We start from the raw sequence: 25,475 nt of genomic DNA on the forward strand, positions 1-25,475 counted from the left end.
CCAGCAGCTGAGCTCCAGCCAGCAGCCTGGCCTATAAGCAGTGGGAAATAGTGAGCAGGATATTAAACATCATCATGGGGGGAAGGGAGACCACTGATTTAAAGAATGGGATGGAAGATAAGAGGGTGTTGTGAGGGTTTTTTCACCACTGAAGACCCAAGTAAGGATCCATGCTGGTTCCTGCAGCACCCTCTGCTCAGCTCCAGCATCAGCCCGGGGTTGCTGCAATTATTTTCATGGAGGAAATGTACACAAACATTGCTTTCTTCAGACTGCAGAAAGGAAAAGGAAGTCGTGTTCACCCTCAGTGCAGCAGGGAGTGGTCAGAAATACACTTTGCACCCACATTCAGGGGCTGTTTGCTCATATTTTTGGTTGCCGCCCTCCTTTCTGCGCTGGATGGGTTGGTGTGGGAGGCTGTCATGGGTTGTGATTTGACTGAACAAACACCAGCACGGCCACATTCCACTGGTTCTCAAGAGGTATTTTTTTACCTCCTCAACACCCACCTTTGCCACCCAGAACACCATAGCAGGGTTAGTGCTGAGTATCACACCGGGGCTCCTGGATGGCCCCTGTGTTTCTGAACAAAACACCGCAGCACCTTCCCCTCCAGCCACACTTAATCCTGCTGATCCAAACACTGTTCCACCCAGGAGTCCCATGGACAACATGCACTAAGAGGATCCTGTCTGGCTGCTCTTTTTTCTGTCATCCCTGCTCTTCCTTCCACCACCCCCTGATTCCCTCCAACCTTCTCCCCCAGCTTCCAGAGGCTGCCCAGGACCCTCTTCCCCAACAACTCACACTTTTCTCCGCAGTCCTCCCCCTTTTATCTTGTATTACACACCACATTGGGGGAAGTTTAACTTCCCTGAGGGCATTAAAGGGAACCTGGGCATGAAGTCAAGTGGGCATGTGTACTGGGGAAACTGAGGCAGAAGTTGTAAACCAGCTTTCTCCACTCCCACTGGTGCCAATGCAACCTGCCATGGCACAGCCAGGACACTGCTGGCCACCAAACAGCTGAGAAGACAACAATAAATAGCTTCCAACTGCTTTAACATTGCAGTATTTTTAAATAAATGAAGAGCCAATAAAGACAATATTTTCTTTAGTAGGAATAAAGCATACGCAGAAAACAGTAGGTGGTTTAAATTTCTCCCTATTAAAACAAATTGTACATGGGGCTAGTGGTGCTCTCTGGATAAGCTACTGGCCTTTTATACAAAATTTAGCATCCCACTGATGATTATTTTATGAGTTAGGTCTCAAAATAATTCTTATTCTATTCAAAGTGTGTGCTTGTGTGTATACACACAACCCCCCAAAAATATAATGCTGGTAGGAACAACCACATGTTCTTTTGGAGAAGCTTTGCCTTTTTTTTTTAATAGTTGTGCAATTGCTTCATGCACAGCTGAAGCCACACTGAGACCAAGAGTGCTTCACCCAGCTGAAAGCTACACAGACTCAAAAGGATTCAGCGTTGCTCAGGTATTCATCAAGTATCAAAAGCAACAGGAAATTAAGAATAAACCATATTATTTCCAGTATTTTTGCCCCAAAATCAATTGGTCGTGTCCAGTACTGAGGACTAAATGGAGAGCCCCAGCTAAAATTATGCTGCTAAAGGGCTTTGAGTCCCACAGTCACAATTCCAGACAAGTGAGCCACTCTTTTCACCATGTTGCTGACAGCAGGAGCCACACAACAATATTGCTGAAATCCACATTCATGCAGCACAAGGGAATAAAATGCCACACAAATCCTCTTTTCTGCAGGCTCTGGTGATATCATTGTTCAGGCTAAAACTGGCATAAGAAGACCCTTCAAATGAGGCCAGAGTGAAAGAGTGGAGAGTGCAAAAGGCATCGGTGAGCTCACTCAGGTGCCCCAGCCAAGTGGCTCCTGCCAATCCCGCTCTTTGGTCCTCCACTAAATATATTCTTAAATCACTTCCTTTGCACTTCCTTCAGGTCCTCTTTCTATACACACACTCTGAAGGTAAATAGTCACCTGTTCCTCTCTAAGATGAAAATAATGAACATACAAACAAGGTCTGAGCTGTTTGAGCTAGCTGGGAGGCACCTCCTCGCCAGTGTAAGCTGAGCAGGGCAATATGGAAAATAAAAGTAGAGAAATGGGAGCCCTGGCAGTGTCAAGAAGTGTAGTTTAAGAGTAAAAAGCAAAACCAAGACAGAAACAAATGCAGTGAGCTGGTCTCTTGATCGGACGTCGGTGCACAGTCTGAGCTCACTCCCAGCTTCCCAGCTAAACAAGCTGCAAAAACTCTTTAGAAATGAAGTATAACTCCACAACACGGACATTTTATTCTCTTATTCCTAAGCATGGGAGATGTTTAAAAAGTATCTGCCTTACCAGCCTGTGTCCCCTGTTCAGCACCCAGGGAAGGAGGAGAGGACCTGCCGTGCCCTGCTCTGCAGGCTTCAGTTTGCTGCCTTGGCTTTGAAGTGCGTGTGCTGAGCACGAACCTCACCGGCATCACTGCCATGTGGATTTGCTGTTTTCCAGGTGTTTTACCTGCTGACATTATCACCGCAAGCGTGTTTGTTTTACTAAACCATGCTCCTACTCTTAAGCTACCATCCAATTACTGCTCCCAATTACTCGGCGCTCAAGAGCCGACATTAATTACAGAGAACCCTGTGAATGAGGCTGCTGAACTGCACAGAGCTGGAGCATCCAGGACCAGTCTTTCCTTTGGGAGAAGAAACAGAGATTCCTCTTTCAGTGGTGGATTAACAGTCCTGAGCATGAAGGGCAGGTTTGGTGAAACAGACGATGTGCATCATAGCCTCAATGCCCAGATTTCAGCAGCCCTTTGGATTCCCCAAGTATTCAGCAATATATACCCGTTTTTCCCGTTAGAGGATTCAACAAAACACAGCACCATTTCAAGGCTGCGGATGTTAATGCAGAAATCTCCGGGATTAGGGGCACACACCAGCAACAGCAGCCACTGCTGTATAAATGCCTGTGAGTTTTAAGCGCCTTTGGCAAAGCACTCAAAACCAGGAGGACGGAGACCCCAAAGTCTATGGGAGAAATGCCTGAATACCATGGCTTTTCAAGCACAAGTCACTTTATAGTGAGAACTGAGCTGTTCAGGCATTAACAACAGACCTGTAACTCCCTGTGCAGAGTGCAGGGACACAGGAGTACAGCATGGGCCTTCAGGAAGGGCACAGAATGCCCATTTCCTTCATACAGTGGCCTCTGCAGACAGCAGCCTAACAAGTTATTTTGCAACTCACATTGCTCAGATTTAATAATTCCCCTAGTGCAAGACATCCTTCTGTTAGATTTGGAGAAGATCCCATAAACTCCGGCCTCTTATTTTCCTTTCTACAAATAGATCTCTATTGCACAATGCACTGATGCAGTGCCACTTGCATGAAACTGCAATATGCCAGCAGGAAACAGTACTTCACCATGATTATCTATTTATTTTTTAATTGAACATTAGATTTTTTTTTTCTCAAAAATGTGTTTCTCTTGACATGGTGCAGTGCACTTTTAAAGTGTTTCACCAACAGCACCACGGAACTCAGTCTTGACAACAGCAGGGAAGATCAGTGCTAGACTTCTAAATACAAGAGGAAAAATAAAAAGGTGATTAACTCTTCTCTGTGCTTCACTTCTGCTCCCAGACCTTGCCAAACACAGCTTTTGAGAAAAATCCATATTGGAGCACTGGGGCAGGGAACACCATGGTGGCTTGAACTGCTCACAGCAGGGACATGACTGCATGGGGACACAGGGAACACATCCCACATCTGGGACAGCATCAGCCAAGCACTGTGGAGCAGCAGATCATGCTTCTATAACCCACAACATATTTAATATTAAGAGCAGCAATTAAATCAATTAGTGGTCACCCAGCGAGCTGCTACTTTACAGAAGTTCATTTTAAGCAGCAAAACCAACTTCCAGCACAATTTAAAATAAGAAGATGCCACACAAGGATACGCATGCTCATGCCATTGGGAAATTGGGAACGGCTGCATAGGCTTCTGCTGCAGGTGGCTTATACCAAACACTTCACTAGTACCACATGGGTAGGTCTCAGATTTCAAATGAAACACAAGCATCCCCATTTAAAATGATTCAACCCCAAAAAGCCAGTCCTCTAACTAAAATACAAGTGCCACATCCATTTTTCTCCACAGTAAGTGCAGATCACATATATGATCCCCGCAAAAGCCAGAAAGGACGGTGCTGGGTACCACACTGGCTAATTACTCGTGTGACAAATTATCAACTTAAAAATATCTGCACCGCTCCAAGCTGATTTTTTTTTTTTTTCCCAATTCGCATTTTTTTTCCAATTTGCATTTTTTAGAAAATATAATTAACTGTGCTTGGAACAGCAAAGACAGTATTTTTTTAAACACAGCAACAAATTTCAAGCCTATTTCCCAAAGCACCATCAAAGAGCTCATCATTGCCAATACCAAGAAGTCTGGATCTTTTCGTGTTTGGGAATCAATTCTTAACTTGAAATTTTCACAAAGCCTATTTTCTTGTTTTTGAGAAACTTGCCCCATCTCGAGCTTAAATGACTCATCCCCAGACGTCTCTGACTTGCAGCACCTGAACTGACTGCACCCATGAAATACCTTGTGACTAGGCAAAACCACAGTCCATGGGTGGGAAAGCAGGGCAAGGAGATAAAGTCGGAAAAACAGACAAATACTGCACATTCCCCAGTCACTGTTTCTTCTGGAAATGTGGAACTGAGTGACTGCTGGGCTTGGTTGACATAGGGATGTCGAGATGATGCTCAATCTAGTGAGGTGCAGCCAGCTGTGTGTCTGCTCTGTTTTCCTAAATCTCAAATGCTCTTGCTCCAATACCAAAGCTCTGACAATGCTTTACAACAGACAGGCTTGTGCTTTTCTCTCTCCACTTGTCTTTTGTTTTAAAGACATGCCTCAAGGTATTTTCTGAGAGAATGTTTCTGCTGAAGGGACCTGGGGAAAAACACAAGCAGACACCTGACGTACACAGGAACCATCCACTCACAAACCCCGTTTCAGAGGTGCATAGCTGCAGCTTCAGTTGATGTTCTCTTCCCCTCAGTGGAGAAAATTTATTGGAACAAGTGTTTTAGTAAAAAAACAAATGTTCACCAGTCCTACAGTGTTTTTCTAGTGGTAAAGCTGAAGTGCTATGAAAGTTACAATTTAATCAAACCTCAGTTTCAGTATAATTCATCACTCCTTGGTTTTCTGCCATGTTCAGAAGTTTCAGAAGGTCAACCTGTCTCCAAAACAATCAGAATCTATCAACGAATTTTCAGCTGATTTTGCGGTTAATACATCAAAAGAGCAGGGCTCTTTGTTTCCTTACATTTGTGTTTTCAAAGGCCAGGCAGGGTGTGGTACAGCAAAACCAGCTTTTTGCATCTGCTTCTACCACAGGAGTGACTTACAAGTGTTTGTGCTGAGAAATCATGAGAAATGGTTAATGTACAACCCCAGCAGCATCAGCCCAGCAAACAGAGCCAACCCTGTAACCACGTTAGCACCTCACTGAGACACCAATGAGCTCCGTGCACACCTTCCAACCTCCTGAACCTGTGTGTGATGGAGCTGCAGTCACAGGGTGCTGGCACCTCTCCTTCACCTGTGTCTGCAGAGAACCTCATCACTGGCACAGATGCAGCTGTGCATCTACGTCAAAAAAAGAAGAGAAAAACGTTTAATTCCACTATATTTGCATATGCTGTGTATAATATAATGTATTTGCACTCCCAGATTGCCAGCCTTTGCTGTGATTAGCACTGTGCAAATCAAACCCACCAGTGCAATAATCAAGCAATGCTCATGCTATAGAGCCCAGCTCAATTATAAAAAGAAATAAACCTGCAAGAAAAGTATCACAGTGAAATACCAGAATTCTCTGTAATTGCAAGCCTCCTTGCTTTGTGAATTCATCCCTCATGTCCATTATTTACTCCCATTTCTGCCTCCCGAGGCACGCAGGCAAGTAACACTAACAGATTCCGTTTCCTCAAGTGCTCTCTCTCGATTCATCACGCAACAGGGACTCTTTTTTTAATAAACCACATCTTTGCAAAAGGAATATTGCCATATGTCATCATCAGAGTAGATGAAGAGAGTCAATCATCATTTTTAAATAAGCCAAGAGCAGCACCTGCAAAACATGAAGCTACCTACACTATCCGTGCCACTGCTGGTTTCTCCACCGGCATCCGACAGGTGTTTGCAGGTGGGAGGAAGAGCACCTGAACCAAGAAGAGGAATGCTTTCCGCACTGGTGCCCCAAAACTGAGGGGATGGGAGATATCAGCTACTCAAAGCATCTTGTTTCAGAACAAAACAAAACAAAACTTGCTTCAGTGTGTTAACAGAGGAGAAAAGGTCATTTTTTGAGATGAACATGCTTGGAGACCACAAGTCCCTTGGGTTCTTGTTATCAAGAGGATGAAGCATCCTAAACCTCACTGCAGAGACAGGCAGGGATGGGGTCCTGCACCAGGATGGGCACAACAGCTGCTCTGATCTCATGAGCCAACCCCAGCTTTATTCCACCATTTCCTGGAGAAGCAAAGGAAAGAGCAGAGACAGATGGGAGCAAACACACTGATACTGCCACCCATAAACAAAGGAAGTGTTTTTTGAAGGCAGCATCTAGGTAGACCTGATGGAAATAACAGAAGCAGCAGTTCCAACGACAACAAAAAAAACCCTGAAGAAACTATGGTACTCACTAGAAGCAGTATCAGAGAAATTCATCACGTGGCCATTTTCCCCCACTATCACCAGCACACCCTTCCCATGCTGATGCAGCTGCTCCCACTGCAGATAAACTCCCTTCTCCAGGGCCATCTGACAATATTAAATTTTTCAGAAAGCCCTGAAGAATGAAGCCAGCTCATCTGTGTGAGTCAGCAAACTCACATGTCTGCAAGACCCCTTTTTCATTGTGTTTAAACACCTGGGGGGGCCTGGCTGCACATGGAAAACCAATACATACATATCCTGCATTCCCTTCCAAAACAGTTTCTCCTAGTTATTCCCCCTCTTCGAGAAAGTGTGGGGGGTCTTTAAACTTTTTGACTAGAAATACATACAAACAGCTGAAAACTCACACTTTCTCTGTATCCGAACTCTTCTCCAGGCCCCAAAAGCTTCCAGCTTTTCTTGTTGAAAGTTATTCCTGCAGCTGGACCAGGCAGTCTGCACTGAGTTTATCACGCTGCTACTTCATGTGTGTATTCACCAAGACTCTCACGAGCTTCTCACCACACACACTCAACTTTCAAGTTGGCAGTTGGAGATAAAAAGGCAGCGATATCAGCATCAGCCTCCAGCACCAATCCCAGGAGGAATGGAGGGACATGGGAGCCGTGCTGGTACTTCCCAGGAAGAGGGATGGAGGGACACCAGGGAAGTGTCTGGTACTCATTCCACCTGGTTTCTCTCTGCTCAAATTGTAATACATGCTACTTACTAAGGATCCTAAAAATGCTGTTTTCCTGCATGGAATGTGACCCCTTCCTCCTACAAGCTATAGGGGTCTGCCTTCTGTCTGTGTCAGGCATGATAAATGGCCTTTTTACTGCCTCTATACACTTACACACACTCCATGCAGGAGGAAAGAGGGATGCTGGTTAGGTGACTTCTTTTGACTTCAGACCAACAACCAATCCCACAATTTAAACACACTATTTCCATCTTGCCTGTCAATCCACTGCAAATCAACAGTTGTAAAACAGGTATTTAGGCCAGAAAACTTTGGCCTAATGCTGGATTTCAAGACTTTTCAGACCAAATGAGCAGCTGAGTTTTCATGGTACACAAAGGACAGGAGGACTCCCTTGTAACAGGTGGATGACAGCTCACCACTGCTCTTCTCCAAGGGCCTGCATCCCTGGAGGGTCCCATTAGCTGATGTCTGATGTACATGTCAAGGTGACACTGCCAGGATGTGTGTCTTTGCTAACAGGACTAAAACACTATGCACACACAGATTCCAGTATTTAAAGGACAGACCAGCAGTTTTTGTTCGGGGATTTAAGCAACTTTTTTGTCAACCTGCAAAATGTCACCCTGAGCTGCCTCTGCAGTGACTAGAATTTGAATTTTCCTACAAAGCCCCAGGGCATCCTGTTCTCTTCATCCCCTCATATTAAGAGGGGGAATCAGGGATATACATTTAGTTAAGATACCAGGAAAAGTTTCTTCCCTCAGAGGGTGGTTGGGCACTGACCAGACTCCCCGGGGAATGGTCAGATCCCCAAGGCTTCCAGAGCTTTGGGAACGTTTGGACAATGGACAACCCCCTCAAGGATGCACAGGGTAAGATTGCTGGGGTGTCCTTTGCAGGGCCAGGAGTTGGATTTGATGATCCTTGTGGGTCCCTTCCAACTCAGGAGATTCTATGACACTGGTTATAGGGCCCTCCTATCCACTGGTTCAGGAACTGGAAGGCAGCATGCAAGGCAAGGCTGCAGGAAGAAAAAAATTTGCTGTCTAGGGCAGCTGGAGATGGACCTGAAGGATTTTTATCCTTCCATGAACCAGCCTCTGCCCAATGACAAATGACTCCTAAAACTCCCTAGGAATGGTTACCAGCTTCATGGTTCTCATTTTCCAAATGCCTGGCTCAAGGCACTGCAGGCAGCTCACAGAGGCAGAAACCGGGGCTAGAACATTATATGTTTCATCATGCTCCATGTCAGTGGGATATAACCAAACCACCCTTCAAGCCACGCTGGGGCATCCAGACCATCTCATGAGTCAATTGCAAAGACCAGCTCATGCTTTGATTCATTTGCACACAGGCATTGCAGAAAAATTCAGGTGGGAATTAATCCTGGCTTTGGAGCAGAGTTTGAATAACACGGAATAAATACAGCCAGGAACCCTGGACACAGTGGGATGGGACTGTCCCTACTTACACTCTGCTTGCTCTCATATTCAGTGATACACATGCCCCAAGGGTGAAAAGTCCATATGGAACCATGCTCCAAGGCCACTTCAGCACGGGAAGGCAAGGAGATGCTGTGGGAGCAGCAATAGCACATGCCATCTTCCACCTCCAAGGGTTTGGCTCTGCAGTTCTACTGTAAAGCCGCATGAGCAGCTTAGTTATTTATTTAACTAAAAGCTTTTAATTATCTCTCTCACACACACACATTCCATGGGGTGGGGAAGGAGCAGAATAATCAGCCTACAACCAGTAACCAGAGGGTTCAAAGGAATTGTGGTTTTCATAGAAATAGCTAACTAGCCCAATTCTTCTTCCACTGCTTTCAAAGCATACTCCCATCCCCAGGCTCCAGCCACAGTGCGTTTTGCTGCGGTTACATCTCAGGCTGAGCTGATCTCTGTAAGGATGACTCAATTTTGACAAAGCAAAGGATCCTCCACAGGTCCGGGCTCCAGAGGAGGGTTATTCCACGGTGTGACCCTATCTGAAAGCCAGGCTGACATCCCCATGGCATTCACCCTCACCAGCAGATGGACTGGGCTGCTCACCAAAAATACACATGTAGGAGGGAAGCACCCAATGCTGCGGCCATGGCCATACAACCAGGCAGCCATGGAGCTCTCCCACCACCTGCAAAAAGGAACACTCGCCTGAGCTGCTCGTCTTCCTACATCTTTTAGGTTCTGAACAGAGATCAGGCAGACACAAAATTCTCAGTCCCCTCCAAAAGCACCAGAGTTCAAGTGCTGTGAGGCTTTATAAATTATAAATTACAAAGCATTGCTGTCAACATTTACTCGGAGCACAGCAGCTAAAGCAAACCGGCACAAAAATTTGTTTAAAAGTCCCAGATCGGAAATGCAGCAGGGTCTGGAGGAGCATGCCCTGGAAGGGTATGACTGCTTGAACACATCCCCCACCAAGCCCACACAATTTCCCTCTCTGCAGAACTGCTTCATTTAAAAAAAGAAAAAAACAAAAAGAAAAGAGAAAGAGTGAGATTTAGTCCATCTACATGATCTACGTGGACAAATTAAAAGCACTGGCTTTTAATACACAATGTGAGTGGCATTACACAAGCAAAAATTCACATGAACAGAAAACAAGTGTAAACAACCGACTGAACGTAAAGAAACTAGTAATATTAATCTGGATTAAGTACAAGCCATAAACATTCCTACCTAATCCATCCAATGGACAAAGATAAATCCCCGCCATGCAGCATCCTATGGTTCTTTGCAACTTAAGAAACCACAATACTGATCAAAACAGTAGTAGATAAGACATGTAAAGGGAAATCTTTATGCATCATTGCCTGTTTAATCTACAGAAGATTACAGCAAAAACCAAGCACCAAGAAAGCAGAATAATCACTGCACAAGATCCCCAGGCCCAGAATGCAATTTCTTCTCCTGATGCAAAGCTTTATACTGAACTTCTCTGGAGAAATACACGACAGCAACAAACAGAGCTCCGAGCCTGACCAACCTGAGTATCTGCTATTCCTTAACGCTCTAGGAAAATTGTACAGAAGTTAGAGGTAAGCCGATAGATCTGCACTGGAGTCTAAAAGTACAAAGTAAATAAATAAGGTTTATGAGAAGAAATTATTTGCATCCATAGGGCTGTTGCACGGACACTCACATTGTCCTACTAAAGCCCTTAAATTCACCACAGCTTATTCCCAGGAATGTAAAAGCAGCTCCAGCAAGTTCAGACACTGACCCAGCGTGGCACACCAGTACAGCTCAGCTCTGCCTCCCCACCACAGCCCCACCCACACATGCCTCCATCCACAGAGGGGTGGGAAGCTCCCACTAGGAGCAGGGATCCCTGGCCTGGATACCTGGGGAGAGCCCAGAGCTTTTCCACCCAGTATGGACACAAGATCTCTGAGCATGACTAATTTCTAGGGCTTTTTCCAATAAATAGGTGAAATGTAGCAGTAAGTGGCTGAAGAAAAATCCACTCAGCAGTGACACGGGTACTGTCACGGTTCCCCCAAATGAAGAGGCTCTCAGCACATACCCCTCTTTTGGGAAAACAAGGAAAAATGTTTGAAGGGAAACGCCTAGTCAGATGCTGTGGATATCCAGCCAACACTTTCACTGAACATCCAAGGATGAAGAGCCTGAGGTTCACCTGCTGACCCCAAAAATCCAAGATTCCTCTGAGATACAAAATAACTGCTGGTAAAAACCTAGTACAGAGCCACTGCCTTCCATCAGCAGCCCTTCTGTACACACCACTTATCCCAGCACATTATATGCCACATTCACAACATCATCATCATCCTCCTCTTATTAATGTATCAAAGCACACGGAGTATCCCAACATCCCTAAAAGCTACCCCAGCAGAGCAACACTTTGATCTCTAATGAATCAATTTGTGGAGGTGGCTGCTCACTAGATAAGCCACATCCTTACCAGCCCATGCCCCATCCATTCAAATATCTGCTCAACAAGCAGTGAACGGGGCAGTAGGAGATACACTGTTTTACCACTTTCCAAAAATCAAATGCTACCAAATGAAAAACTCTGTGGATGCTCATACAGAGCACACAGGCATTCGGCAGGGAGATACTGGAGCCAGGAGCTGTAGGTTTGGAGTATCATCACCTGAAACATTTTTAGGCTTTAGGAACATACAATGTTTAGAAACAGGCCAAGAGGAGTCCTTACTCCTAAGGATTGCTGCTTTCCCATGAAAGGCTTTCCTTCTGATACGATTATTTGTTTTAACTTGCAATTGTGACATCAGAAGAAAACACAAGTAATACCTGTTCTTGTCAATCTAAATTAATACAGAAAATAATAAATGTGTTTATATTAGGAAAAAAAATCATTCCTCTGTTTCATAAGGCTCTAATTAAGTTTTCAAGGTAAGAAGCATGCACTATGTTTATCCTGATATTTACCTTCCGTAGCAGATTATGTCTGTCCATGGGAATCCTACAAAATCCTCACCTTCTTTATTAAGGCCATGACAGCAGAGATATGCAAAGGCCCCCAGTGTGTTTTAAATCCCACCCAATGCTCAAAATTGCCCCAGAATTGCAACTAAAGATGCAAGATGATGTAAAGTATAAACATTAAGAGTATCAGCATCACTGACATGTGACACACAACCCTTAATCACAATAATACACGTAAACTTTCAATTCATTAAAAATAAGGCTGTACCAGCCATTAAAAAAGAAAAACAACCTACTTTGGATCTCCACAAAGCGACCTTTGAAGCAAAGGGAGAAGATCCTGGGGCAGCGACATACAAGTTAGCTAACTGTGAGAGGAATTGCACTCCACAGCACCACAGCAGTAGCAGCAGCCAGGGCAGAGCCCCTCCACACCCCTCATCCAGACCCAGCACATTCTCTATCCAACAAGACCTCACAGAGATTATTTTTACATATCTCAACTGTGAACAAGAACCACTAATGCAAAGACCATCCCTCCAGATCTAGCAAACTAAGGCAAGCAAAATCCAGCATGTCTGAAAAGCCTTCAAATTCTAAATGGAAAGAGCAAGGTAAGGCAAAAATTAGGTTTGTGGTACTGCCCAAAAATAAGGTTTTTGTGAAATAGTTTGGATTGGAAGGCTTGCCACAGACTAAGGCAGTACCTGTCCAATTATGAATGGTCTTATGCTCATTCTGCTTTGCTTCTCCAGTATCTTAATTAAATTAGCTCACAGAATTACAGCTAAACCAGCATAGTACCTACCCAGAATTCAGACAATCTATAAGAAATTTTCTCTTCACCACCAAACATGCAATTCTTGAATTACCATTTACACAGCTACAGAGGGAAGAGCTGCCAGACCCTGCCCAAAACCAGCTTCTCCAAACCAGTGCACAAAGGGTGAACAAGTTCCTTTTCCCCAAAAAACAGGGAAGTGAGGACTTGAGACACTTGCAGTTGCAGCACTCAGAGATGGTCGAGGTGGATTTTAACTCATTCCAAACCTTCTGGAGCAATTTCCATTACAAACGGTGCCTCGCTGGAGATAGGAAATACAAATATGCCTTGCTGGAAAATCAGTAAGAGCATCACTTCCCAGTGTGCCAAGGTGTTTTCTCGAGCTGGAATTCAGGGGAAAGCAGGATGCACGGACAGGAAAGAGCCCTTGTCTGACTGATGCCAGACCACAGTATCCACATATTTTTCCATGAGTGGGTGAGCAGGCATTGGTCTGTGGAGCCCGAAGCACTTCCCCGCCAGCCCTTCCCCGCCATATCTCCTTCCTCCTCCTCCTCCTGCACAATGGATTCCGGGCAGAGCTGGGGATCCCAGCTCGGCCACGGCAGTCGCCCCAACAAAGGGGGACACTGGGTGCCAGCTCCCCTGAGCTGTGTGTCCCTACCCTACTATCCCCATTTCTTGCCTCCTGCAGAATTTGTCTGAGGCTGAGCCTCAGCCTTTCGACTTCCAGTACTCCATGTCACACAGAGCCCCACGGGAGCGCTCCTACACGACCCGCGCACACACACACTGCGCACACACAGATGCACTGCTTTCGGTCAGTGCAAACACACGCTGTGCACGCACAGAGTGCAAACACAGACACGCTGCACACGCACGCACAGTTCATACATACACAGGGCGCATATGGAAACACCGCGCACACTCACCTGGTGCGCACACACACGCACAGCTTGCACACGCACTGCGTATGCATGCAGCGCTCACACGCAGAGCTCACAGCAGTCACACCACGCACAGCCGATACACACTACGGCTTGTGTAGACCACGCGGGCACTCTCCAACACCGCGCACACACGCAACCTTTACAAGCACAGCTACATCGACGGCACACGCTCGCTGTGCAGATGCACCTTGCGCAGACGAGCGCACGCACTCACACGCAGCACGCTGACCGCGGGCGCGCACCGACGCGCCGCTTGCGGACACGGACCCGCCGCGCAAAGGCCGCGCGCACTCCCCCGCGCCGCGTACACGCTCCCGCGCGCACTTACCCGGCCGCCCCCGCGCGCGGCGCCCGCCCACCTCACACCGGGCCCCGCAGAGCCTCCGCTGCGGTGTGGCGCCCCGGGGCCGTGCCGTGTCCCGCCCGTCGCTCTGTCTCCCTTCCTCCCCGCTCCGCGCCCGCTGCTCCGCGCCCGCCGCCGCCCGCCCGCGGCTCTGCCCCCCCCCAGCCCCGCCTCCTCCCCCCACAACACTGTAGTAAGTTCTCATTGGCCGAGGGCGAGGGGCGGGACGCCAGCGCCGCCTCGCCATTGGCTACGGGGAACCCGCGGCAGCGACGCGGGCGGGGGAGCGTGCGCCCCCTCCTGGCTCGCCGCCATGCCGTTCCCTCACGTTTCCCTCCCGCGGGCGGCACGGAGGCAGCGCTCGGAGCGCCTTCCGGAGCCCGCCGCTACACCACCCCAGCACCGAGAGGCTGAAATAACGGGATTAACGCCTGTTCCTGCCACCCCGCCCTTCCCGCTAAGGTGATGGTGGCGGGGGGCCGATGATTTGGCGCCGCACGGCCCCGGTAGGAAGGGGGCAGGAAGGGTCCTGCCCGCCGGTTACCGCGGGCGGCAGCGCCGCTCCCCCTCCCTTCGTGACCTAGATTTTAAATACCGTTCGCCGCCTCCCAGAGAAATTCGTCGCCCAGCTCTGAAGGGAAACCTGGAGTGAAGAAGCAAGGAGCGTATGAAGGGGGGAGGGGGGGGGGCGTTGGGGTTTTCTTTATGCTGTTATTATATTCTTCATTTTTTAATCATAAGGCCACTCATAATCAGATACTGCCTCGGTCTGTGGCAAGCCAAAAAAGGGACAGTTGATGTTGACAGTTGAGCGCTTGGTCAACAAGAAACGCCCCCAGGAGCCCAGCACAGCCCTACCAAGGAGCCCACCCTGCCCCTGCTCTGGAATCCCTTACCTCCAGCATGGACTGGATTTTCCTTGCTTACAGCCAATTTAGAATCAGTTATTTTTGTCAAGCAGAGCTGTTCAGCTCTCTCTGCTACGTACATTAGAGCAACACAGGCTGCCCAGTGCCTCTTGAGCACTTCCAAAGGCTCCAGCAAGGCTGCTGCCAGCCTGCCCAGCTCAGGAACCAAATCCCCCTCATATATTTGCACAATCCAAAATATGTCTGCCACCAAGGCATCTCCGTTTGTCTCCCAAAGAGAATTAAGATCTCAGGCACATTATTCTGCTTGGATTAAGAGCAACCGCCCTGCCTCTTCATCAGCAGATAATACCCAAGGCTGATGCACACCCTGGCTGGGATGACTCCATCACCATGCTGAGCCCTCACTGGTACTGACCTAGGAAGGGCCATTCACACACTGAGGGCATTTGTGCTATACGGGAGCTAAAAATATCCAGATTTTCAGAGAAATTTTTACCCTTTCTCATTTATGTGTCTATGACACTCAGCTCTGCCAAGAAGAATGGGGCAGCTCCCCTTCATCTCAGTGTTGAGACCACTTGCAAAAAGCTCCTTAATGAGAGGAAAGACAGGTATTTTTGCCTTAAATCTGGACTACTTGATGGTTTCCTTGGACTTAGATAAGCACATCTGATTTTAAAAGGACAGGCTGGGAAAGGTCCGGCAGCTCTAAGTTGCTGCCCCCACATTAGGGACATGTAGTTCCTTTGAAACATGCCCTGAAGCGCTGACTTCAGTCCCCAGGGTAATAAATTAACACATTTTAATAGCCCAGGCAGTGCATGGAGGAGCATCAGATGTTCAGTGCTGACCCACTACAACTGCTACCTTTGCTACTGCTCATCCACGGGTGGGCTTAAAACACTGCCAGAAGAGAAATACCAGTCCAGCAGGCTTTGAGGAGAAAAACAGAGCAAAGAAACCACAATTTTTGGTTGGCAACAGCTTCTTGCAACTAAGAAAAACAACCAAACAGACCCACACTGCCTCATTGTACACCACACATGATAGATTACATGGAGGAGAGACCAGGGCAACAAAAACTTCACATTAAAGCAGTGATTTAACGCCACACAGCACATCATCCACTGCATTCAGATCACCACATGATTCCCAACTCCATCTGCCAGCAGTTGAGGACAGAGAGCCACATCTCCCACGTTTTGTATTCCCAGGTGAACCATTTATCCACAGGGAGCACTAATGCAAGCTGCCTTCATGCTATGCGCAAGGGCAAAGGATGCTGTCACCCCTTCAGACCCCAAACAAACAGCTGAGAGCTTGATTGGCTTCAAAGCTAAAGGAAGGGAAACTAAAAAGTTGAGTTATCAGATCCAAAAAAAGACACTTGGTCTATGCCATGAGAGCCTGAAAAATGTTATTCTGGGGCAAGGGAATCTGAGCCTGTACCAAAGCAATTTTTTACAGGGCACAGAAAATATGTGGAAAAAGGAAAAAAGAAACCCAAAACCACCACTCTTGTGCACATGGGAATACACCCATCACCACCACACTTCTGCTGGAAGTGACTGGCTTAGTTTCTAACTTTTTCCTTCCTGCACAGCCCTGAACTGACCTCTGAAATCCCATAGGAAGTAAGAGAAAATTCTTAAATTCTTCACTGTAAGAACTATTTGCCCTGTGCCAAGCCTGGATTGCAACTATTTAAAGAACTCTCCCAATTACAGCTGGTTTAAGTCGCTTTCTGGGAGTCATTTAGAAACAGAATTATTTTGATTAAGTCAGGATTTCTTGGTATTTGCCTGCTAGATATAGGAATAAGGACAGGAATTATATTCATTTTAGGCATGTGCTTGGGGTCGCTAAGGCAGAGGTTGTTCCTTGCAAGGTGAAAGGCCACTGGGAGCGCTAAGATCCTGATGGATTTGGTCAGTGCAAACCAACTGGGTCATGGAGGACAATGCCAAACCCTGCCCTCTGCCTGGGTAATGTGCAGGCACTTGGAAGCAGCTCAGCAGGACACACCACAGCGTCCTAGGAGCATCCAGAGAGCAGATTAAATCCAGCTCAAGTTAAGTTCTTCTTAGAACTTAAGTTCTTCTTAGAAGAGATCGTTGTAAGGTGATCCAGCGTTCTGTAGGCCCCACGGGATACACTCCTTGTAGAATCTGTTGTGAAACAGGACTCCCAGTTTACACCAGTGCTGGGGAACACTGCCCAGAGCATTACTGGCACAACAATAAAAGGCGAAGAGCTCTCCTCTTTGCCCCGAGGAGCTTCTCCACTGAGGAATTCCCAATCTAAACAAAGCAATTGTGCATCATATTGGTGTTGTGCTCCCTCCTCCAAAGCAAGCAGGATTTAAAGTGAAACACTTGGGATTACACCAAGTTCTAGGAAAACAAAAAAATTAAGCTGCTCAGATGAATTCTTTATCCATCTTGCTCCAAATGAGCTGTATTACGCACATGTATCTGAACATACAACAGGCACACTCAGTTTCTGTGCCACACTCACACACTTTGCAAACAAGTGAAATTGCAGCAGCAGGCATTTCACAGGAGCAGACAAGGTGGGAGGAGAGCAGGTGGCTCAGTTTTGCCAGCTCCTGGCCCTCTGCCCTTGGCTCCTCTTCCAGCTTTGCTGTCACCATCAGCAGTGCTGATTTGGCCTGTGAGCAGAAGACAAGAATGAGGAAGAAAGGAAACCTCCCTTTCACTTCTCAAGCTTTGTGTTCCTGTAAAATGGTGATCTAGAATTAAGATACTGCAAGTAAATTATTCACCTGGAAGGAAAGGATGCTTCAACTAATGCTGCATTTCTCCCCTGCCCACCCTTCTCTCCAGCACAGACTTCATTGCTGAAAAAACCTCTGACAGGCTGAACTGCAAACTCAAGGAATTTTCACTAAGGTCTAGAACACTCTGCACTGCTTTGCTACCACTCATGGTGTGCACAGCAAAGGCAGCCTGGAACACCTACACTCACCTGGCTCTGTATCAAGTATTTAACCAAAGATTAAATCTAGTCCAGCCCATCGTAACACTCTCCAAAACCAACCACTGATACATTGCTGAGACAGTTATTAAAGGGCCAAAGAACACCCTCATAGCTAAAGAGACTGAGTGACTTAGGTATTGAAATCACACTTGGCATCAGGCAGTTCACCTCAAATTTTGCTAAATCCAAACTGTTTCTCCTATCCTTTCTTTGTGGTTTCCTTCTGGAGAGTTTTGTTTTGTTGGCTGTAATTTGTAGCCTTTAAAGGCTGCTGTTGCTAAACTAAAACCATGTGTGCTTTCCCGTGGGCAGAAGAATCCCATTTTGTAGCCATTAGATCTTTTTGGTATTGGGCTGGCTCATATGGATCCCTTTTGGGCAGATGGGGAAAGCAGAGGGGGTGGCTGGGAACGAAGTCTGTACACCCAGGAATTCCCATCCCACCTGCAATCTGGTTAATTGATACAAAAAGCTCCCATCATGCGTTTCATTGATTTGTATGAAGCTGATGTTCATTTGACTCAGTGTCTTGCAGCACAGCAAACAAGCTCCAAGTAGAAAGAGGAATAAAACAGAAGTGGAGCTTCATTCTCTCCAGGCTGTGTGCCAGTGCAGGGAAGAACAGCTCCTGGAGAGTCAGCTTTGTCTAGTCTTAGGACTTAGAGTCAGCGCATAAAGCACATTTCTGCCAAGATGCACCATTAAAGATTAGAGTAGGTCAGCTGCAGCCTGCAGGATCGAGTGTTCATATGGTGAATGTTTTTACATTGAAGAGAAATACTTTTCCACTCAAGTATGAGTAGGAAGTATTAAACACACAAGTGGCTGCACTGAAAGGATCTAGAAAGAGCTTAACAAACCCTGGAGAACAGATTACAGGTGATGCTGTGAATACAAGCAGTGCAGGTTCAGGAAAAGGCAGTGTCAGTGTGGCATGAGCCTGAGCTCCAGAAACAACCCAAGGAACTGGCCGAACATGGAAAGAACCATCACAGGAGCCCCAGACTGTCCCACAGCACACTCATCTCCATCACCTCGAGAGCTCACCCTTCTTCCAAGCATTTACCAGGATTTTATTTCCCAGCAGTCTCAGTAAAAAACTAAAACCAGAAGAGTATGCTCACAGACAGCACTTGACTCCCTACCCCTCTTTAAGGAATGCTGCTGGAAACTCCTGTTTGGGCAGCAGGAAGAAGTCAAGCCCTTGCATCAGCCTCCAAAGCCAAACAGGACCAGCCAGCCTGGCCAGAGAGAGCAGCTGTCCCTTCAGTGGGGGACAAACTCAGCTATGCAGCCTTTCTTGAAATGCACCCAAAAATAACAGTGAGTGCCACCTAGAGATCAGAGCTCCAGCCGGGAGGCAGCCAAGCTGCACTACAAATAAAAGATGTCAGGGGCTGATTTATTCCTTGCATGGATGAGGAGTCAAACTGTAGCCAAGAGAGGCTCTGGCTTCTTTAAATAACACCAGGTAGGTATGCTTTCAACTGCAGCTTCTCCCCAGAAAGACACCAATTCAGTGAAGAAGATTTGACTCCATACTGTTATGCTCTTGATGGGCAAAGAACATCCCTTGGCTTCAAAATGCTCAGAGCTCTTTGGTTTGGGGAAGGACAGTTTCAAGATGAGGGTTTATTTAGGACTAGTGTGTACCTAGCAGTAAGTTTGAGGCAGATACCTGTGCATCAGTGGGGGACACCTGGTAAAATTAAATTTTACCCGTGGAGAACAAATACAATTTCTAACCATTATTTTTTCCACAAATGAGAGCCAAAGCTCTGCACCACCTTGTTCAGTGCTGCATCCCCTGCCTGACACGTCCTTGGACCTCGCAGGGTTTGCCCTGAGCTACTAAACTGGATCAGACTCATCACTCTGAGTCCTGCCTATGGATATTTCCAGAACCTAATAGAGCACAGCCAAAGTCTGCCCAGAGGCTTTTCTGCAGGTGCACAATGATTAATTGGTGCACATTTCCATATCACAAATTAAAAAGATCTCAGCTTGCTTGAAATGCAGCATATTAACCTCTGAAACTGGCAGTCATGGATACCAGCTTCAAAAAGATTAATATCAATACAACAGAATCCCAAAGGATAGCATCCCACTGCTGCCAGATTTTCTGGAGCTCAAAATAAGGCATTTTGAGGCTTTTTTAAGGTAGCAACTTTCCATGCTTATTTTATTAAGAAAACACCCAGTGTGGTTCATATTTATAGATAGAATCCAAGAAGTTGAGGAGGGCGAGGGGGATATCATTGCCAGGGAAAGCTGTGGACATGGATGGAGAGACAGCTAACTGAGAGCAGGAAGCATACTGCCATTGTCACAGTTAATTACCAAGAGTCTGAAAAGGTTTCTTACCAAAATAACAACTCTGTTAATTCAGGGCATTCTGCAGGTCCATTGAGGCTGCACAGTAACAGTGCACACAGTAAATGTGGAGCAGGAGATGCAGCAGCAGCTTGGAGACACCAATCTCACCCTGCACTCACTGAAGTCTGTGTCAGAAAAGCTAATAATCATTAAGCTGCCATCTTTTATTTCTAATTATTTGTCTCCACAGCAGGGTTTCTCCAACCATCAAGCAAAAGGGAAGCAAGTCTCAAAGGCGTAACTGTTTTGAAGTGGGTTCACAGCTGCCACCGTATGAATGGCTCTCCAAGAACAGTAGCAACTGGTCTGCATAGCTCATGGAGCTGGGAGGGAAAGCATCTCTGTTTAGGCTGGTTTTCAATGTCGGTTTTTAGGTCAACTAAAACAGCTTTTCTTATGCAACAGAAAGCTCACTTGCTTTGGAGTTTTTGCTTTCATTTAATTAGATGGTAATTCAGAGGGCAGCGCTGCTATTCTGAACACCACAATGAGAACTGTTTTCACTGCTTTACAAAGCAACAAAGTGAAAACACTGAGCTAAGCAGGCCCTAGAACTTGACACCACTCAGCAACTGATGGTCTCTTCTGACAGGGTGGGACAAGTGAAAGAGATACCCTGCTGCCACATTTCCATAGAATCCTGGAATCATTTAGGTCGGAAAAGCCCTTAATATCAAAGAGTCTAACCATTAACCCTCCGCTGTCAAGCCACCACGAACCACGCCACTAAGTCCCACATCTACGAGGATTTTAAATGGGGACTCGATCATTGTCCTGGGCAGCCTGTGCCACTGCTTGATGACCTTTTCCATGAAGAAGTTTTTTCCCTAATATCCAAATTAAACCTCCCCTGGCACAGCTTGAGGCCATTTCCTCTTGTCCTGTCTCTTGTTCCCTGACCAATCCCTCCCCGGCTGCCCTCTCCTGTCAAGGAGTTGTGGGGAAACAGGTCATCCCTGAGTCTCCTTTTCTCCAGGGTGAGCCACCCCAGCACCCCCGGCTCCTGCTGCTCCAGCCCCTTCTGCAGCTCTGTTCCTTTCCCTGGACATGCTCCAGCCCCTCAATGTCTTTCTCGCTGTGAGGGGCCCAGGACTCACGCCAGGATTCAAGGTTTGGCCTCACCAGTGACCAGTACAGGGTGACTGCCGTGGTCCTGCTGGCCACACTAGTGCTGGTACAGGCCATGTGTTATTTGCCTTCTTGCCCACCTGGGCTCATGTTTAGGCACTGTCGACCAACAGGAGAGGTTAAAGACAAAAATCTCACTGAAAGGTGCTAGAAACCTCATTTGTTCTTCCTCTTTGGGCGATGTGTAAACAAGAACTAAGGGGAGACCCAAATTCACAACACAACAAGCTGTTCAAGGGCTCTGCAAAGCAATGCCCATCTCCAGGTCACCTGTGAATACTGGGATAGAAAGAAACAACATGTACAGTTAAAGATAAGTGGCTTCCAGCATCACCAGTGTCACCCTGTGGAAAGGCAGAGCCCAAACACAGCCCATGAACGGACACTCTGTACTTACCACCACAGACACAGCTCTGAACAATTTTTCAGCAATGATTTCACCTTGGATTTCTTGACAGGCTTTAAATAATGGCAACACATGTGAATCTCAGCTTGAAGGTCAAGAGCAAAACCCCCAACAGAGGCTCCTGTTGCATTCTCAGCATTTTCCTTCACGGTTTCTGCCCCGCAGCTACTCCTGGCTTCCCTTCATGGAAGCTGCTGGTGTGTCACTTTCAGAACTGATTCCTAACACTTACCAGGTCAGGAGAGATTATCTTACTAAAACTCCTATACATTTTATGTTTACCTACAAGATAAGCTAAGCTTAAATATGGAGAGGCAATCTGAACCAGCTGTTTTCTCAGCTGGGAGAGAGTCAGGAGTGTCCCTGAGCCAGTGAAACTGTTCCACATCCCCTTTATCTTTGCTATCCCTAACAAGGTACCATATGGCTTTCTTTGTTTGCTGACAAAGATTGACACCAATTATTCAGCAGGCAGCAAATTTCATCTCATATCAGGATCAAAATCTCCGAAGTCTTTACCAAGCAGGACCACCAAAATACAATTCTCTCCCTTCTGTGTGATACATGCAAGAAAACAGGCAAAAGTAATATGGAGGCTATTCTGGGGAGAGCAAACCAAGGATTGTCCAGGTTAGCAGCATTTCCCAAGAAAGAAATTCACCCTTGACCGGACACTTGTCATAGCCAGATGGGCGACTGCCCTAAGGGTCTGCTCAAGCACTGAGCAGGAAGACTCTCTGGCCAAAGACCTGCTCCAGGCTATGCTGGCACAGCTGCAGCTGTTGTGCTGGTACAGCTCTGCCTCTCACTAATCCATTCCAACCATCGTGCAAGGGAGCAGTTGTATCTTGCTCCACATATAAGCTCACAGCAGCTTCTAGCTGTAGCTTCCATGCCAGGGAGTCTTATTCTGCATTCAAATGGCTGCTGGGTGTTTGGTGGGGTTGAAGCTCAGCACCTCTGACCAAGGCAGGTTTTCTAGTTAATTAACAATCCTGCTTTTGGAGATTTGGTAGCAAAGCTCATTCAGATCAGGAGGCAGCTGCTCATCTTCCAAATACAGTGCTCACTTCTGAGTAAGAACAACAGGTTTAAGCTTTGATTTGATTCATCTCTCCTGCCCCACCATAAGGCATTGTATAATGATGCTGAGTTTAAGAATAAAGCAATCTGTTCCCAGCACCTTTCTCTGCTTTCCCTTCAAGTCTTTCATCAATAACTGGCAGCACATGGAATACTTAGGCACAGAGCAAAGCTGCTCTAAATGTCCTCAGCCCTTTCCCTTACTGGAAGAGGAGAGGGTCTTACTGGGGAAGAGGAGTGATGGAGAGGGGAGGGGAAAGCTTAGCAGGAGGACAGTTTGAATTTAAAAAAAGAAAAAAGTAAATTTAAATTTACTGAAGTTTCCAGAGAACATAACCTCGATGCAAAGGCATCACTGCATCCAGAGAAACAGCTTCACCAAGAAGATCCCTTCCTTCCCTCCACCCTGAGTACAGACACCTTGTCCCCAGAGTCTTTAATATACAAACACCACCTCACAGCCAAGTTCATGCCAGGCATCAAACCTCTGCAGGGAAACCATCAGAATCCACCCCACCAGGGCAATTTTTTTCCCCCATGCAAAGCAGGCTCTCCATGAACACAAACTGAAAACATCAGTGCCTGATGCTCTTCTCCAAGCTCAACATGCATTCCCCCTCCTCTCCTGACAGAACGGCCTCAGGCTCCTCTCCGTGCCCTGCAAAGTCCCAAACACCCGTGGTTTGCAAAGGGCAAGGTGGTCCAGTGCCATTAGAGAGCCCCTTTCACAACCACGGCACTGACTTGCCACCCACAGATGTCAGGAGACATCCTGGGAAGAACAGAAAGCGTTGTTCTCCAGTCGCAAAAATATTTTCCCTTTCCTTTGCTCACTTGCTGACACTTAGTGGGTTTTTAATCCCAGATCAGTGCCCCACAGCCTAGGCTGGTAGGAAAAACTACTGCTGGAGGCTTCTTCATATTTATAAAATTTCCAAGCCAACTAAGCACTTATCAACATCCAAACTCTTAACACACACACAGGGACAATAAATCATGCTGTTTGACAACAACCAATGTTTCAGAGTTTAAGACAGAATAAACAGGTCAGTTCATTATTTAAATAGGTCACTAAGTCAAAGCAACTTGTTTCAACTATTTCCACCCACTGATCTAACAAAGCAGGTACTTACCCAGAGATGAGAGAGCCAGGCCAACCACAAAGGCGAGGCAGGAAAATCCATCGTGGGACAACGGATAGGAGAGAAAGGAGAAGAGACACTGGTTAAAAAGCAGTTCCAGCTGAACATGAAAAACCCTTGCACCCACCAGAAAAAACCCTCCAGCCACAAAGCCAAGTGCTCACACTTGTACCCACATGAGCAAGGCAACAGAGCAAACTTCAGTATCTGACTCTTCCAGAAGTGAACGTGGAACCGGATGTTCACGGTCAGCCACTTCTGAGAAATGTAAACACCAAGTGGGGAAGGGAAAAAAAAAAAAAAAAACCAAAAACATCAGCTCGTCATTACCTAACGCTGATAATACAGCGAGCGGTGACGCAGGAGCCCATGCCCGCCAGGCTCCAGGAGTGCCGCCTCCCTCCGGCCCCAGGGCACAGCCGGCCTGCGGGAGCAGCGGGCTCCGTGCACTCCTGCGCCCGACCAGCTCCTCTGCGCTTACAGAACTTCTCGTGCAAACTTCTGGAGGGCTGGACACAGCCCAGCGCCACCGGCCCCGGCCGCACAGGGCTCCAACTGAGCCCTCTAGTGGGCTTCAAAAATTTCACAAAACACCAAGAGCCTTAATTTAATTAACACTCGGCCGGAGGCCTCTAAACCCTAATCCTCTCCACAAAAGGATCATTAACTAAATTAAGAGATTCAAGAGAGCAACGGTGCTCCCAGCTGCGGCAGGGCTGGTTGTGAGCTCCAGTGAGCGCACACCAGGGCCTGAAATTCAGACAGACCCTGGCCCATACAACAGCCCCACTGAGGGTACAGGGACCCTTACATGGGCACACAGTCAAGCACTCATGGCACAAGTCTGGCATGATGCCAGAGTCAACAGTCACCCTGAGTCATGGAATGCTTTGTGTTGGAAGGGACCTTAAAGCTCATCTCATGCCAAACCCACTGCCACGGGCAGGGACCCTTCCGCTAGACCGGGCAGAGAGAAGGGCACAAGCCCATACCCAACCTTTGGGATACACCATGACGCCAACAGTCCCAGTGCCATCATCTCCACCAAGACTGAAAACCCAAACTACTGAACCAGGAGAGGAGCTGGAGGCACCATTTGTTTTTTAAGTGTTATTATCCAGCCTGGATGCAGGTAGAGAGCAGCTCTCATTTCAAGAGGCAGCCTCAGTCCCTCAGCTGAAGGCTGGGAAAACACCTCCATCTTGGTCAGCGCTGCCAGCATAAACAGCAGGAAGGGCTCTCCTCACCAACAAGATAGGGTGTACCTTGGCAGAAGAATTCACAGCATGCAGGGTGTAGTAAGGGAAAAGCCTTCACAAAGGTTCCCAGCCTACTACCTCACCCCTACATGACAGGGATGGAGATCCTCCCTTTGCAAGTGGCTCTCTTGGAAAGTCGCCTCCAGCTTCTGGGCCACGCAGAGGATACAGAGCAGCTGTGAGGAGCACATCCGTGAGACACCTCATTAGTGCGGTGAACAGGAGCAGAAGA

At 47.1% G+C, this 25,475-nt stretch overlaps 1 protein-coding gene across 1 annotated transcript in view; it reads right to left on the bottom strand.

Annotated features, from left to right (window-relative positions):
* EPB41 (erythrocyte membrane protein band 4.1) overlaps positions 1 to 24,109 on the bottom strand; it is an 88,148-nt gene extending 64,039 nt beyond the window's left edge. Inside the window, 1 exon segment of the mRNA XM_058423554.1 lies at positions 23,976 to 24,109. The gene's annotated coding sequence lies outside the window, so the exon portion shown is untranslated.
* Positions 24,110 to 25,475: the final 1,366 nt, after the last annotated feature.

The sequence above is a fragment of the Hirundo rustica genome, chromosome 25 (genome assembly GCF_015227805.2).
Source record: "Hirundo rustica isolate bHirRus1 chromosome 25, bHirRus1.pri.v3, whole genome shotgun sequence".
Taxonomy (NCBI): Eukaryota; Metazoa; Chordata; class Aves; order Passeriformes; family Hirundinidae; genus Hirundo; species Hirundo rustica.